This window comes from Typopeltis vanoorti, chromosome 25, assembly GCF_054136105.1.
Source record: "Typopeltis vanoorti isolate ZY-2024b chromosome 25, IOZ_Tvanoo_1.0, whole genome shotgun sequence".
NCBI lineage: Eukaryota > Metazoa > Arthropoda > Arachnida > Uropygi > Thelyphonidae > Typopeltis > Typopeltis vanoorti.
The window spans coordinates 77,590,108-77,607,380 of NC_143573.1; the positions used below are offsets into that span (position 1 = coordinate 77,590,108).

The 17,273-nt window shown below is 35.6% G+C and overlaps 1 protein-coding gene across 7 annotated transcripts in view; it reads right to left on the reverse strand.

Moving 5' to 3' along the window:
• The window catches only part of FucTA (glycoprotein 3-alpha-L-fucosyltransferase A), a 301,606-nt gene that overhangs the window by 116,662 nt on the left and 167,671 nt on the right, over positions 1-17,273 (reverse strand). For 4 of the 7 annotated variants that reach the window (XM_090414642.1, XM_090414644.1, XM_090414643.1 and 1 more), the window contains one exon: positions 14,452-14,516. The exons of the other annotated variants lie outside the window; for them this stretch is intronic. The gene's annotated coding sequence lies outside the window, so the exon portion shown is untranslated. The remainder of the gene's footprint in view (positions 1-14,451; positions 14,517-17,273) is intronic. 7 annotated transcript variants of the gene reach the window in all.

Consider the following 17,273-nt stretch of genomic DNA (forward strand, 5'->3'; position numbering starts at 1 on the left):
TATTTGTTCAGTCAATATATGCGATTAGTACCACCATATACTGTAAACCAGCTCCAAAGTTCATTCGCCAACTGAAGCCAGTAGGCATCAGTCGGTGAATGCCAATTGGAATTCTCTCAGCTCAATCCTTCGTAGGCAGAAATGTCATAAAAATAAGGGGGGGGGGGGAATAGATACAGCTAAAATCATATTCAATATAATAATGACAGAGACAATGTAAGTCATGTATTTCGTATTTACGCATATCATTTAGATACAAGTCGACTAGCTATCCACTGACCTTTGACTTGAAAGCATAAGGTAACTGCTGTACAGCAGATGAATAATAATAATAAATTCTGCTTAAAAATTCTTTATGGGGGAAAAAGTTTTAATAATTAGTCCTATATCATTTTTTTGTACGAGTTAATGGAAATGATATCCCTTCTAGTAATTTTATGCATCTACTGAGATGGAATCATTATTAGAGCGAATCACTTCATTGTATCCGTCAATGTTAAGCTAATAGACATCAACAATGTCTTTCTGGAAGCCAATTAACACTTGTCCACCTGAATGATTGGGGCTTGTCGTGCGGCCAACCATGTACACATCTCAGAGGTGACTGAATGTGAACTCATTTCGTGGTCACAACGATTAAAATCACAGTCGTCCAGATAAAGTGTTAAACGGAAAAATATTTTATCATTTTCGATTTACATAATGCAGAGAGAGCAGAATTTTTAGAAATTCAGAAGCATTAGTCACCTAAAAACAAACATTCTCTTGTATCACGATATACTTGTAAGCGTGTCGCTGGAGAAGAATCTCTCTGTCTCTAAAGGATTAACGAAATGCCTCTCTCTAGTAGCTCTCTCTCTCTCTCTCTCTCTCTCTCTCTCTCTCTCTGAGAGAGAGCTTCAGAGTTGATGTTTTGCAGTTTTATTAAGGTGAAAATACAAGCTCATTTATGAACACAACTGAGTGGGGGGATGCAAATGGACTATCCTGGACAAGGAACCTTCTGGCTCAGGGAAGCGCAAACCTTGAGGTGTTGGCCTCGTAATTCATCTCTCACATATAAACTTTTTTTTTTTTTTATATACACATAAGACCAACGATCGCAAACTTTTATGAACTATGCATATATTAAATTTATGCCTTGAATCGCAATATGGATTTGTGAAATATCACTTCTGTTGTGCTAATATGAATTAGCAAAAATAGGTACTGTTAGCCTTTTTCATCTGTAGAAAAAGTTGACATTTAATGCTACATTAAAATAAATTTACGCCAGTTCAATGTACCGAGAATGGAATGACACTATTTTACTCACTACGTAGGTTTCAGATCATTTCAGAAATATCTGCACAAATGAGACAAATGACAACCTGATATTATGATTAAACAGTCAAAAACAACCCCCCCACCCCACACACACACAGAATGAAGTAGAAATTACGAAGCAGGTACAGTCTTATTCGTCTGTATCCACAACATTAAACAATACATCACATCTTGCACGACCTTCCCAAGACTCAGAAAATATTTATGCATTCGTCTAATTATATATATATAAAATGCATTTCTGTTCATTATGTGATGTGCAGCAGTTTAAACAGTGATAAGAATTAAGATCATAGTCGACAGGAATTAAGCTTCTCCAAAGAATGGGGAGAAAAAGGTCTCCTTCCTGAGGTTAACCATTTCCACTTATCAATTAGAACGCTGAAAAATAATTGCATATTTTTTAAGTTAATCTAATTTGTTAAGAAATTAATAATGAAACACTTAAGCTGCAAATAGACAAGTAAGATACAAACTACTGGTTAGAATAAGCAAAGTGATTAATAAATGGTTATTAGATGTGTCTATTTCAACCAAGATGATTATTTTAAACCCAAAAATCAATTCCACGGTGAGAAAGTATGTTCTACATTATATCACTGAGGTGTTCCGACGGGTCTTCTACTGATCCTTCCATGTTTTTGTAGAAGGGAAAAAGCGGGGGGGGGGGGATATTTCCCCGCTTGGCCATTTTCCTTTTCTATCGTACATTCTGTTCTTCTTAGTATTCTTTTTTTTTTTCTTTAAATGGATAAAGGCAGTTCTTTCCCCCTGAGTGCCGTGTTGTCTGGCGATGACCGCGTTGATAAGTTTATATTATAATGAAGCCGCTGCCTTTGCTTTTGTTGAGAAATTCTAAACACGATTTCCACTGTGCGCTAAAGCCATATTCTGAACTTTAGCACATTCTTTACCAGCTGTAAGATAAGATTTCGAATCAAAGATCAATAAAATGTTATTCGGAACAAATAGTTAAAAAACCCTATATCCAAATAGCATAAACGAGTTTTCTGTAGAGTAGTATTAATATTCATTTAATTAAAATGATTCCTCATATAAGCGTAAGGCTAGTGTTAGCTCTGAACCATACGTAAATAAACATTAGTACCAAAACACTTTGCAACAATCATCAGATGTGGTTATGTTAAATGGGCAATGTAAGATTTTAAATGTGGAATCTCAGTACCCAGGGATAAAATCAAGCAATGAATCAAATGAAGATTCATTGGAATTTGTATGCCATTGTTTTAATAACGATTTGAAATATAGATTCTAGAACAGTTTAATCCCAGAACGAGGATAAGAAAGTTAGACACCATTCTAGTGGATTACTTCAAAAAATCTGAAGCTAAACAAGGCGAGAATTAGATGGAGACTAGATGAGACGGGCTCATCTTGAGTCTCCAGGAATCGAACGAATATTATTGACAAATATTCTGCATCCGCTGCGATACCAGCATGTTCCACTGTGCAGAGAGACTATTGGCGATCTGCTTCTGCAGTTTTTTAAGACTGTCGCGTACTGCCCCTTGAATCCTAATCGATCCACGTCGACATCAGAATAATCGTACTAGTAGCAGAAAGTCTTCGACATTGCTTTTTGACCTTTTATCCGCATTTATGACGCGCCACTACCATTTTAAATCTATATCTGACGCACTGATTGTGTGGTGCTAAATAAAATGCCACGGAACTGCTAGTTATCGCGACTATAAATTTAAAACACCCATTATTACCGTGGTAGTTGTGTGGTCATTAAAGCCATGGGGGCGCCTCTTTATTGCTGTCTCGATGGGCACGCCCTCTTAAGTGCTTAGGAGGAATTCATTTGCGAAAGAATAACCGGCTATGATGTGAAATTCTGATGTGTGTTTTTTTTTTTTCCTTTCCTTCATAAAGTCATGAAGAGAAACTCGATGGGGATGTACAGACGGGGAGAGAGTCTAACGAGACATCGATTAATCTTTGTCTTCCGCTCTCATAAGAAAGCTAGCAAAGCTCAAATCATTGTGTGTGGTCCTCGTATTCTGTATGTACTCGGGTAAAGCATATAAAAGACATCAATTCCTTCTGATTCAGATGATTTCTGTCGTTTTTCTTTGACCCTGCAATTCTGCTGTTCCGCACGACGTTCATGACTTGCCAAGCAGTAGACGACTGCAGTAAGTGACGCCAAAAAGTTACCTCCGCAGACACTTTTTAAAAGTCGCCGGATAATCGTCTCTAAGATCGGGCAGTCGGCTGGCAGATGGAGCTAAAGCCCAGCGGAGCATCACTAACGCTTCGGAGCAGTGCCAAAACCGATAGCAAAATCTCCCCCTTCTATTTACTGTCCCCCGTCTCTTTGCCCCTGACGTCAGATCCTTACGCTGTCACTTGCACTCCCAGAAGTACCGAGGCGGTAATAAATGATTGGCTTCTTGGAGGTCATCGATCGACTCTTTCTAATGACGAAAACTACGGAAGTAATTTAACCCCCTTTCCTACTTCTTAAGACGTATTTGCACTTCCATCGCGTTTGTCTTTGGCACTCGGTCGTACGAACGAGTCAACACACTTCAGATGCGAAAGCGCTAACAACATCCAGTGCTTCCTTTATTTACAGTAAGCACTCGACTGTGCTTTGAGTCTTATCTTCCGCAACAGACAGATCCTCAATGATCGTGCTGTTGGACCGAGTTTGTTGATTCTCAGACAACCAACCACCTCTTTCCCCCTCGAGCACAGTACGAATTTTAATTTGCCAGAAAATTATTTCGGACGTAAACACGATCTTCTAGCTCCAGTAATTAGAGTTCTCAAGTTTCCCTTTAAGACTGTCAATAATAGGCTTGCTTCTCTCTCTCGAATAACCATTGTATTTGCTGGAAGGGTTTTTGAGTAGAGCAAGTTCGAATATCAACGAGAAGAATGGCATTTAGATGCTACTTTCCATAATGACTTTATTAATTATGATTGCAAAGTAGCTCACTTCTCGAATTTTGAGGACTTCATTACCCAAACTTGCCTTTAAATTCGCATTTCAGGTATGACTAAATGCAATCAAGAGTTCTTTAAGCTTCAGAGACTAGATTACGTACCTTCAGGCATCAGAGTGTTTCCGTGAAAGTTTATTAGAAGCGATTATGGAGAACCGCCTTTATTCTGGTGAATTCGAAGATTTCGACAGACAAAGCGCTTCGAACGAGGTTTTGAAGTACGAAGATCTCGTTTCTCTTACGCTCTTTGAACTAAACTTTGTTAACGACAGTTTACCTTCAAATAAGATGGGCGGCACGTAACAAGTTCAATCACTTATAAAGGAGATCTGCAAAGTTCTTATGAGTGGGACCAATAATTAATAGCAACCAGTAGTTGATTCTAAATTATTTGTTTAAAAAATGTGGGTCTACTATAGCCCTCGTGTTTTAAGCGTATTATAATTTTCTTTACATTGAAAATAAGAGAATATATATAGACAATGCTGAACGTAATTATAACCAGACCTTTTCTTTCACTCTCATTTATCGCATTCAAAAATAGCAGTTTTACAAATAATATCTTCGACTGCTGATACTGCAAATCTTTGCAGTTCTGTTAATTCATAGATGAGACAAGTTCACTCGTATTCAGGGAGAAAAAAAAAAAAAACTATTCCAAATTGGGCATGTTGGAGGATTTGGTATATTTCATCCATTGGTAGGACTATGCAAAAAAAAAAAAAGTCGTACCGACTCTACTTGTTACAGTTCGTTTGAAGAGAAACAAAAATTGCACCAATCCTTCGCCCATCTTGAAATCTCCGACTTTATTAAAGACCAAATTATGGTTTCTATCAATGTTGATCTAGGGGAAAACTTACTTCATATGCCTTTCATCTATGCTCAAATATCTTGAGAAAAGATAACAGCGGGGAAGGGCTAACCAACCATTCGAGAATTCAATGATATTCGAATGTCGCTTAAAACACGAGGGCTAATTAATGCTGAGAGTCAAAAAGCCCTGCATGTCAATGATAATCTATTACTCTTAATACATAAGAAAATAGTAGGCGAAAGAAAGCCTACGTGCTGCTAAAAGCTAATATGGACTATTAAAATTAATTACAGGTGCTCTTTAGTCATATTTAGAATCAGAAAAAGAGGATGCTGATAGTGGAAAGGCGATATAAACTTTATACCCGAACTTTAAATTAAACAATCCAATTCAGGATATATTAATCGATTCAAACCCGATTATAAAATTCCAAAAACGTATATACATACAACACATCTATGATGGACAGTGGCGGATTAAGGTTAGTTGCGGAACCTAGGCAAATTATATTGGGGGGGGGGGGGGCAAAAAAATAATAATAAAAAAAAGAATAAAAGTTAGGTGGCAAATAAACGAAATTTTGTACTTTTGAATTTTTTGAACTTCTGAATTTTTCTGCCTGTTAAAATATGATAAATAATAAAATTTTATTTATTTTTTATTTTTTTTAAATTTTTTATCAGCTTTTTTTACAATTTTACAAAGGTTTTTTTACTTGCACTACACTCAAATAATGAAAACACGAAAAGTCACACTAAAAAGTTATTTTTGAAACAAACACCTCACTCTTACACGATTCAATACCAAATGAAGTTAAGGAGCAACCAGGTGAAACTTCCTATCTCGGCAATGCAATCAGTTTTCGTCACCTCGAAGCTCTCAACAGCGACGTGCGCCGACATTGGTAATGCGGTTTAATTTAAAGCGTAGATAGTGCGCGCTGTTCAAAATACGTATTAAAACGTATTAATTGTTTTGAAAAAATTTTCGCTTAAAATAATCAAGATTTTTATGATATTTACTGAAAACATTAATCTATTTTAAAACACTATAGGAAAATGTCATGGCTTGGGGCCCCCAAAGCTTGAGGCCCCCCTAGGCAGGTGCTTCATTACCTTAATGGGTACGCCACTGATGATGGACATGGTACTCATTCCCGAATTTTTCATTATGTTTAAACAACTAATTTAGATTAGCAAAGCTTTTATATTTACTAACATCAATTAATTTAGATTTGAGTTGATTCATGTTATGTTACTGCAAATATTACTTACCTGGTCGCTAATAAGAATTTAATCACCGTGTTCAGTTTTTAAAAGATGCTTCGTGCAACCCTAAGTCCACCTTCTGGTACTCCAACAATTTCTAAACTCTTATTGTTAGCGTTAACAATTTCCGTGGGCTTATCGTTTCGGACTCGCATTTAGCGTTAATCTTCCATCAAGTTCGTTACAAGCCGAGGCGTTACTTGAGAAGTTTGGCGATTAATACGAGACTTGTTAACCCCAGCGACAGCACGATGAAGTTTTATTCCCACTTGCTTCCTTATCTGCACGTTTATTAAAACGTTGCTTAGCAACGTTAGGTAACAATATCCTCTGCACGAAACGTGAAAGAAATACTGGTAATTAAAAGCGACAACACTAAAGTTATTGGTACACAACTTTCTTGCAAACTTTAAACAAAATCTATACAAACATCCACGGAACTTGCAAGGCAATTAAGAGACGATGGTTTAATAAAAGAGTGTGAACAAAAGGAGAAAGTTGCAGTGATGTAAAACTACAATGTATAAACACAGGAAATGATGGTCTTTGAAATTCGCTGCTGATGCGTTTTAGATCGAACGATACAGCATGCCTTTCAATAGAGCTGTCAAGTAAACTACGTAACCAAGAGTAGTTAGCCACGTTTACAATGAGGAAGAAACGCTACAAAGCTGTCACACGTAAGTGATAAAACATTAATTCCATTTTTAAATTATTTTGCGGTTCAGAATTGAGAATTATTTTTAAAATGCCCACCGCCGGTTAATATTAAACATTAATGTATCATCAAAATCAGTCTAAATTCTTTTTAAAGCTTGCCAGAGTAGAACCGTATTTCGGCCATCAGACACTTTTCGTAAGGATAAATTAGAACTTGGAAATGGCATATTTGCATTCCCATTTACTTATTTTGGAGAAAAATGATTTACATTTATTTAAAAGAAAGGAAATGCACGACGGCCTAATGCATTCTTATGAAAATAAGAGAATATTTGTGAAGTATACTTTAATGCATTTGTTTTGATGTGTGCTATTCTTCTCTTTCTTTGTTTTCAAGTGGTATTTTCAACCCGATTTGTGCAAACGATTATCACCAGTATTAATATTTTAACAGCGATTCCTAATAAAACCCTTTATATAACTGATACTAAATTAGCATCATTAAATTAGCTTTAAAGGTTGTTTAGACAAATTTACATTAACATCTGCTATAATTAGCATCATTAAGATCTGATATAAACAACCCTACGTAATTTTCAGGAATGCCAGTAATGGTTTTTATCCCTTTTCTGTGTGTTGTTCTCAAGTCGATTTGTCTTGTTTGTTGTAGTAAAAAAAAAAAAAAAAAAAAAAAAAAAAAAAAAAAAAAAAACGAATTCCGAGGAGGAGAACCGAAAAAGGAAGATTCAATGAGGGGGGGGGGATAACAGGTGATAAGCTTGATATTAGCACTCGCATGTAAAAGAAAAGGGGAGCAGAACCTTGAGATGTCTGAACATTATCAAAAAGAGGTTGAATGAAGGTGTGCCATCCACATCAAACAGTTGATGTGGACGGCATCTTAAATCAGCTGAAAAACGGTTTGTTAGAATCGAAACCAAAACAGCTATGAGACCAGTGTATAAATTACGGTGGTCGAAGACAAAATTAGCCAAAATAGTAATCTGGATAGATCCCAATGACGTCATATGAAGATTTGTGGGTTGAAGAACTTATGATAGGCGGAAAAGGGATGATATGATTGAGACGCTCAAATTACTGAAGGGTTCTATAAGATTAATTCAGAGGATATTTTGCAGAACAGGACTGGTGGTGGGAGGACTAGGGGCCATCCATGGAAACTGGGCAAGAGTGTGGTTAGCAAGGGTGTTAGAGCTAGTTTTTTTTACTTGGAGAGTAGTGAATGAGTGGAATAAGCTGCCAGAGTTTGTTATGGGTGCCATGACTGTGAATGAATTCAAGGCGAGGTATGATAGATACTGTGTGGATGTTGAATAGTTGTTCTTGACATGATGCTAGGGCCTTCCTCCAAGAGTCTAAGGACTCCTTGGAGTTGCCCGTAATAATAATAATAATATCCCGATTACTTTAAACCATCGTAATATAACATTAGTTATCCAAAATGTTTTCCAAAAGTTGATCCAAAATAATAATTTGGTCAACTAAAAACAAATATGGTAGCCTATGTTTTGTGTATGTATCATTTAATGAGAGAAAAGTAGCCAGAATTTGGCTAAGAACATTTTTATCCAAATTATTATAATGCAACGGTCGTCGCGTGAAGTTCATAGCCAAGTCTAAAAGTAACAAATGTTGCTAATTTTCTTACTGTAGCGGATGGAAATAAAAGCGACACTGGAAGACGCACAATGAAAAGAACAACGTCAATTCTTTAAAAAAATAATGAACAGTATTATTTAAATTAAGGAGATATTTAATCCCACATTATTCTCTTAGAGTTTCTTGTTCGGCTTTGAAATAATTTGGGATTAAATATCCCCTTAATTTAAATAATTTTTACATCGCCGAAGTGAAGCCTTTTGGCTCTTTATTTCATTAAGTAATAAACACTGGTTGGGAAAGTGAGTTCGGTTTTAAAGCGAATGCGAGGTAAGAATCTTCCTGCCGGTGAGTTTCTCATTTACTAAATAAACATAAAACACTTAAGTTCATTTAGTGCTTAATTGAACTGCATCCAAAATATAAAACAGTTATAAAGCAGTCTGAAACATCAACAGAAAAAGAAAAAAAAAAACTTTCATTTTCGACTGAATGTTCCACTGTTGATGATAGAAAACATGGCATCCGGATAAAAGGAAAGAAATATCAACTTTACGTCATTTATATTATGATCAGGGGGGGAAAAAAAAAGAACAACTATGATGCTATTACCCTAAAAGTAGGGAAGTCCTGATTATCGATTTCAAGCGGCAGTTCTTCGGTGATCATGTGACATCTAACACGCATTCAAAAATCGTGTTTCGTATTTTTGATTTCATTAATTATGAATGTGCAGAACATGGGAAAGAATGTTTCCATGAAGGTTACATTACACTCATTCAAATTATTAAAAAAAATCGCAATAAGGAAAATTCACAGAAAACGTGTATTTAATTATTGAAAAAGAAAATCTTGTGGTTTCAAAGATTACAAAAACTTAATTTTTAAATATTTTATTTGCAACTTACCTTTGTGGCCATATCGCATGAATCTCTTCATGGTATTTTTATTTAATAAAGAGATCAAAATTCTGATTTACGAGACTTCTGCTGTTTACTGTTTTTGACAAATATGATTGACCATTTGCAGGAGACGTAACTGATTTACAGCGTGATCTTCACAAAAGCTTTTTTTTTGGATGGTGGAGAGGGTTCAAGATTAACATTTAGCGCCGATATGAAGAAATCGGCGATGAGAGTTTTAAAGGGGTTTTTATGGATATTTTTCTGCCATGGGCGTACGCAGAAAATTTTCCAGGGGGACAAAGCTTTGAGACAAATAATTACATCAATAAATTTTTATTTAATTTTTGGGGTTTTAATTTCGCAAGTATTTCGAAAATACTTTCGCAAGTATTTTCGAAATAATACTTGTATCTCCGGGAGTAAGTGACCCCCCCTCCCCCCTCTGCGGACGCCCATGTTTTCTGCACATAAAGCAATGTGTTAAGACAGATACGTTTAATGTACTGCCTACACCAGACACTTTCAGTTCAGAAATTTGGAGGCGAAGTGGTTATATTACAAATAGTATCTGGGCAAGGAAGAAATGAATTAAAAATGAACAATTCATTTTACTACTCAAGCCCTAATATAAAAATAAAACACAAATTAAATATTTAATTTCTTCCTAACATTTTGATAGATCGTGATAACATTACTGTTTTATACAGTAGCGCACTCAGGATTTAATCTTGGAGGAGGCCGAGCATTCAAGATTTAATCTTGGGGAGAGGGGACGAGTTGAGTAGACGATTTGAGAATGCACACTATATGAGAATGCATACGATCTATGACTGAGCATCTGCAGTGATTGCCAATACATGATACCCGTGATCGCCTCTGGCCCGGCTCGAGCAAACGAAGTAGCGCTCGGTCGGCAAGAGCACTACTTCGTTCGCCTTGCTTTCACAGTGGCCGGGATTCCAGAGAGCTATAGGGTATTCCCACTTTATGTGGCCGCTAATTCATAAGCAGTATAGAAATAGAAGACACGACACAACATAAATAAAAAAAAAAGAATTTTAATTAGGAAAAGATTTTTGGAAATTTTTCTAGTGTTTTTTTCCTTTTTCTTTTTTTTTGTGGGGGGGCTTGGCCCCTCCCTGGGTGCGCCACTGGTTTTATAATAACCACGAACCAAAACTACCCTAACAACCAACTTTTCAGATACAACACGCGAATACAAAACAAAACGAGGCACTGTAATTTTCTGAGAACTTAATGATCGTAGGAGGGCGGATGAAATCGACAAACGATCTAATAAATGGTCAGTCCATCATTTATTGAACAAATGTTGAAACCGAAAGGAAAACTGCATCATTATCCTAATGATCTATTAGTAACTCCCTAAACAGCTCCCTCTAAGGTTTATTATAACAAAAGCCGTACAGGTCCAGTACGCAGTAAGCCACTAACAATGCGAGGGTCTGTAGGGAGGGATCAGCGGGGCTAACAACGATAGACTAAGGTCGTTAAGGAAGACCAGACATTACGAAAGAAAGCGCTCCACGTCTTCAACACAAGAAATGAACACTTGTTTCTTGTGTTTTTCTTCCCAATTCCCAGATAAAAAAAAAAGTAATTTTCTTGAAGAAGTTATACAGAACAAACTTCTCACTAAGGATCGGTGGCGATGTGTGGGGAGGGAGGGAGGGAATCATGCAACAAGTAAGCATTGCTTATAATCCGTTCAACAAACTTTCTTCTTATACAGCAGGTGTTTTTCTATCATTCTTTCTCTTTATATCAATGATTATAAAAGGAGCAACATGAACCACTGCAAAGATAGTTTTCTATTATTTTTAGGACTGGTTAATACGTCATAGAAAAAAAAAAATTAAAAAAGGATAACGACTGTTCTCATGTTTATACCAAAATATTTCTATTTGATTTGAAAGTGATCGAGATTCCGGCAAATACGAACCTTCGGCATGAATTTCCCTAGTATTTTGCTAATTTTATTTTTTTAAAAGCATCTCCGCTCAATTGGGGGGGGGGGGGTCAAGTTGCAACAATTCGTGGGTGGGATAAACGCTTTAAAATTTTCTTCGCGAATTTGCCTTTTATTCAGTAGACAACGCTAGACTTCTTAAGATAATTTTAAATGCCACGCTGCGAAAACAGCAATTCGAATGAAGTGAACGTGGATTGAACAGTATAAAAGAGGGAAGGAAATAGGGGAAACGTCTCTATATTAGAAATAGCTGATCAAACATGAAGATTGTAACATGAATACGTAATTAGTATGAAGATTGACTGTCTAAAAATTTATGCGAAGGGAAAAACCACCAAGGTTTTATGATCGAACCAAGTAAACTTAAGATGCTGGCTGATTAGGGAGCATACTAATGAGGGAAGCCTCAAATGTCACATAGATACGGAAATCAATGGGGGGGGGGGGTAGGTTCAACCTTTGATGATAACGTTCTTCACTGCAAGAACACAGCCAGTGCGCGCGCTAATCACAGGGTTTAACTAGATTTCTCTATAAATCATGTTTCTGGAGAGAAATTATCCCCATTCCAGAAAATCAATTTCTGGAATGAGGATAATTTCGTGCTCAACGCTAAAATGCAAAGGATAAAAACGTTCATCGAGTGAAAAAAGGAATATTAAATAATCTGAATCCAGTTGCTTTTTTCCCCCCTTACATTATTTCGGCTAACACTTATTTCTGTTCATATTTCGAAAGATCTCTCTCTCTAGGACAGATTCGAAAATTTCTGTAAAATGGGTTGTTTCAGTACTGCATAAATCTGATCTGTAATAAGCTTTCTTGCAATAAAACTGTTTTTACTCGAAAGTCTTAACGTAACAATGTAACTACTGTCAATAATAATCACACTTATATCAAGTATATTTCCTATATATATACACACACACACTTTTTTGTTTGTTTTAGAATGAAGCTATTTCTTGCGTCCTTTTATTTTAATTCAATATTGTTTAGTTCCATTCCCGACTCTTTCTGTTAGTAACAAAAATCGCAGAAGGATTTTTCAGAAAAGAAATAAAATTTCAGATGAAATTCACATCATTGCACTTTTAGTTCTTTGTAAACAGTTGCGTCAAGCCTATTTCACAAATTTCTGCCATTTCGTGGTTTTTAAAGTATCGTTGTGACTTCTTCAAATCTAACTACTGCAAATTATAAATATCTATTAAATAAAAAAAATACCATAAGGGTTTGAAGATTGTTTAAGTATTCCTCGAGTTTTGTTTGCTTCAATCTGATTTGCTTTTCTTTGCTTCAAACCTTCTCTTCCTCTGATAAGAAAATTCATTGGCCATCCATTATTCGGAGGAGTGCAAAAAGTGACTGATTTTGATACTGAAACCTACAGGCAGCACTATAATAATAAAGTGTTTTTTTTTACAAATTGATGACACATTCAGAAACATAAAAGACGACATTTAAGAAAAAGAAAATACGGAATGTAAGAATAAAACATTCTTAAAAATTCTAAAGGGTCTTTTATTGACTGGTATTCCCACGTGTGTAAAGATGAATGTGCTAAGCGAATTAGCTACGTAAAAACATTTGAAAACAAACAATTTCCTTGAATTGCGCAAAAGGAATCAAAACAGACGCAGTTTGTTGCCAAGCCCAATTCCACTAGAACAGTCTCGGCTTACGCAAAACGCGGTTTGCGAGACAATACGGGACGAATTCCACCTACATACAGATGAGGTTAGTTCATATTCTCTACGATCTACGAGGCCATTAGGAGAAGTGTTTGTCTGAGAGTGCTTTATTTACATTCTCTCTCTCTCTTTTTCTTTGTGTTTGTTTTTTACGTGTTTGAGAAAAGACAGTTCAGCAGCGTGCGTGGTTCGATTTAAAAGAAGCGAAAAAATGTGCGCGTGAACGTTTTTTTTTATTTTTGCTCCTAGAAAAACCATTAAATACTAAGAAGAGAAACACTTCGTCGAAAACAACTCATTTGTATTTTGAAGGTTGACTAAAGAAGATGTTAACTCTCGAAGCACTAAAAAAACACTGGATTTGCTTATGCAAATCTGTGCTTTTGTATTATTTAAATAATTAGATTTTTCACTCTTTTCTACGCCTAGTTGCAAAATAGAAAATCATTCCATTATTTCAATCTTAAGACATTTATTCTATAAATGCAAAAAATGGCTTTGCTTATAACAACAATAAAATAAGTGACACGTAAATATTCATTCAAACTATTTTGCCATATCAAAAGGACATACCCATTTGCTTCATTTAAACTTGTTTATAATGGATTGTATTTCAAATTCGTTCTTTGTTCTCGGACTCTCCCGGGACAGACGGAAGTGGAAAGAGTTCATTCGGCCTCATCATCATCCACATAGATGATGGAAGAGAGAAGAGGAATTTCAAATTCTCTTCTCATCCACTGCTGAAGAATAGTCTAGTGATTCGCATTACTTTTATCAAATAAAATCTTTCTTAATGGAAGGAGTGGATGTAACAGCTTTGATAATATCGGTTAATTACACGCATTCTTGAGTTTCCGTGTTTGCTTTAAAAAAAAATTCTATATCGGAGGGGTCGGGGTATTTTCAGTCTTCGTCTAGGACATATCAGCTCTGCTTGGCTGGAGCAAACTTACCATTTTTGTTTATTTACTTAAAATCGTCCTTTGAAGCTATAAAAACTTTCGTAATACTATCGTCATCTTTTTCAGAAATCCTTCCATAAACAAATCAAGTCAAAAAAATCGGGCTTTGTTCTCGACCCAGGAGAAGAGGTATGTCGGGCACTCACGCATTCCACGAACAATAATGATAGTTTAGTGTGGTCAACATTATTGAATATCCTACTGTAAGATTCATGATAAAGCCGTACTTACCTTGAATCAAGAAGTTCCTACCACACTACAAAACCATTGATCATACTGTCCAAGCTATCAGCCACCTGCGAAAGTAAAATAAATAAAATTGCAGTTTATTGAGACTCAAATGCACTTTCTATTTATTTCTAAAAGTAGTGCATAGTCTTGAAGAGTTTCTATCGCTTTCATGCTAGCGGATGTTTATTAAGATATTTATACTGAAGTGCTTCTCTATTTGGGGGATTAAAGAAAAAAACAACATTCTTTCCAAGATTAATATAAACAATTTCAGATTCTACTTATTCGCTCAGCGATGTTCTCTCGCTCAAATAGAAAGTTCGACACACAAATTCCCATCTGCGAATGCTGCAGAGCATTAGTAAATAGAATTATAATCTTTTCTCATGCTTAGATTGGGGGGGGGGGCTTTGCTCTTGTATGAGTATTGAGGGAAAGAACAGTCTGTCATTTAGAAAACAAAAATTACCTTCAGATGTGTAATTATTGATTCCAACCAAGGTTTGAACGAAAGGGATTGATGCAAATATTACTGATTGTCGAACCGGTTGTTAAAAATTACTGAGATAGAAATTTATAAAGCATCACCACAAAATGTTATTGCAAGAAGATTCATTGGATTGGCCGCTGCATTCTCACAGAACGACAAGCGCAGGATAAACAAGTTCAGTTACTGCCGCGTATTAATAACATTTCATTATGATATGAAATCACGTGTTTCGTATAAGCTATTAATTATTAAATATATAAGTGCATCCTTTGGATTAAATAACCATAAACAACGGTCTAATACATATTTGAATATTCTAAATCTGCTAACGAATCATTAAAATTGAGCATATGTTAAAGAGAGGATGAGATTCTATGGTTTCAAATAATAATAAAATAAATAAATAATTCTATAAGTAAAATCATTACATCACTCTTCAGGAGTGATGTATTGATTATACTGACTTTCTTAAAAATAAATCTATTTCTATTTTTGTAATTATAAATTTGCATTGGGGAAGCATTTGCAGGAGCATTTGAGAGCATTTTTTATGTTCCCAATACCGATAATGCACTTGGACACTAAAAACAACTCCTGCTTTCTATAGTAATTAAATAATTTAAACACCAGGATATTGAGCCAAGAAGGCTTCGAATTTTACCTAAGTAACGGAAACCGATACGCTAAATATACTGAAACAAAGACTCGAAGTTAGAGCTTATGCTTTGGCATCGGAACTGCCTTGACACTACTAAAACACTAATAAAAAAATAATATCGGGGAAGAATCCGTAGTCGGGAACCATCCATGTCTTAAGTAGAGCAAGCCAAAGTACCACTGATGCCGAAGATTCTATTTGCATAAGCTCTCTAGTAAACTTCAAAACTAAGTTTCGCTTTATTTAGCTGTAAAAAAAGTATTGATAAATAATATCCTCAGTATTTATCAGATAAGTTGCTTTTTGCTACAATATTTAAAAAACTGTTAGTATTTGTTTAAACCATAACTAGATTTGCCTGTGGTTCGAATAGTTTCCAATTCATGAAACTACTTAATACTAAATAGCAATTCCCCCCCCCCCTCAGAAAATGAACATTTATATCCGAGTACAATTTCTCCCTCCTCCCACTCTCAGAAAAGCAAACAAGCAATGGAATATTTTTTCAAAAAGATAAAATACTTCAAATACTTAGAAATTATGAATGGATAAACAACTAATTATGTAATATAAGTGCATTTCATCTTCTCTTCAACAAACGAAGACCACTCATACCTCACCACCATGTTCAGCAATATCGCGGAGGGATGAATCTCCACAATATATAAAATAAAAGTGAAATAGCCATGTTATCCTACTCCATTCGTATTTCGTTTTTTTCTTTGCATCTCGTACAAATGTGTGTACAATACTTCATTCCAAATGTTAGCATATATCTTGGAGTTCAAGCAAAGTTATAAAATCTCATTAAGAGAATCTGTTTTAAGCTGTGACTTGGGCAAACCTTTTATAACATTTTAATGACTACCAAACACACTCTGGCCGTTGAATTATGGGATTCTACCTAAAGGTGATTTAAGTTGTCAAGAAGGAACATTAAGAAGTCTCATGAAGGATTGCTGCACGAAACTTGTAAAGTCGATAAGGAGATGAAGTGGTATTTTAGATAACGCTCTGCTCCATAACACACGGCACCCTTGACGTTCTACTAATACATGACTCCATCTATTAGTAGCTCTCATTAGAGCAACAGCGATCATTTTTAATAAGCAGCAAATACTTCAACTAGTGAACAGATAGTCTTATAAGACTACACCGTGGTTTACAAGAATCAAACAAATACATTTCTTTAAAACGAACGGCTACGCACTATTAGATATGCATATATTCAGATCGTAACTTATTTGGCTAGTCACAATTGTCATGATATTTCTATTTGTTTCGAATCCATCTTCTCACTCCCCCTTTGTATTCTCATTGCGGCTTAGTATTAGTGTAAGATTTTAGGCATTCATTAATGACAGCTTACCATGAAAGTTAGTCCGAACGCCAACAGTGTTAAATTGCTGTAATAAGTTGGGCGCATTTTAACTTTCGGTGTTCGATTCTGCTACAAGGACAAACTAAAATAGTTTTATTTCTTGTTCCTAATGAAATATATTAAAATGTGGAAGGATAAAGAATTATAACAAGGTTTTCTTAAGCCAATAAGCGATTAAGTTTTCAAATTGCGAGCTTAAATACTTAGTGGATTTTCAGTTAACGAGCAAGCAGATCCGTCTAAATACAGGCGAAGTTCTTGCGTTGACAATTCACAAGGTTCACTTGTTTGGA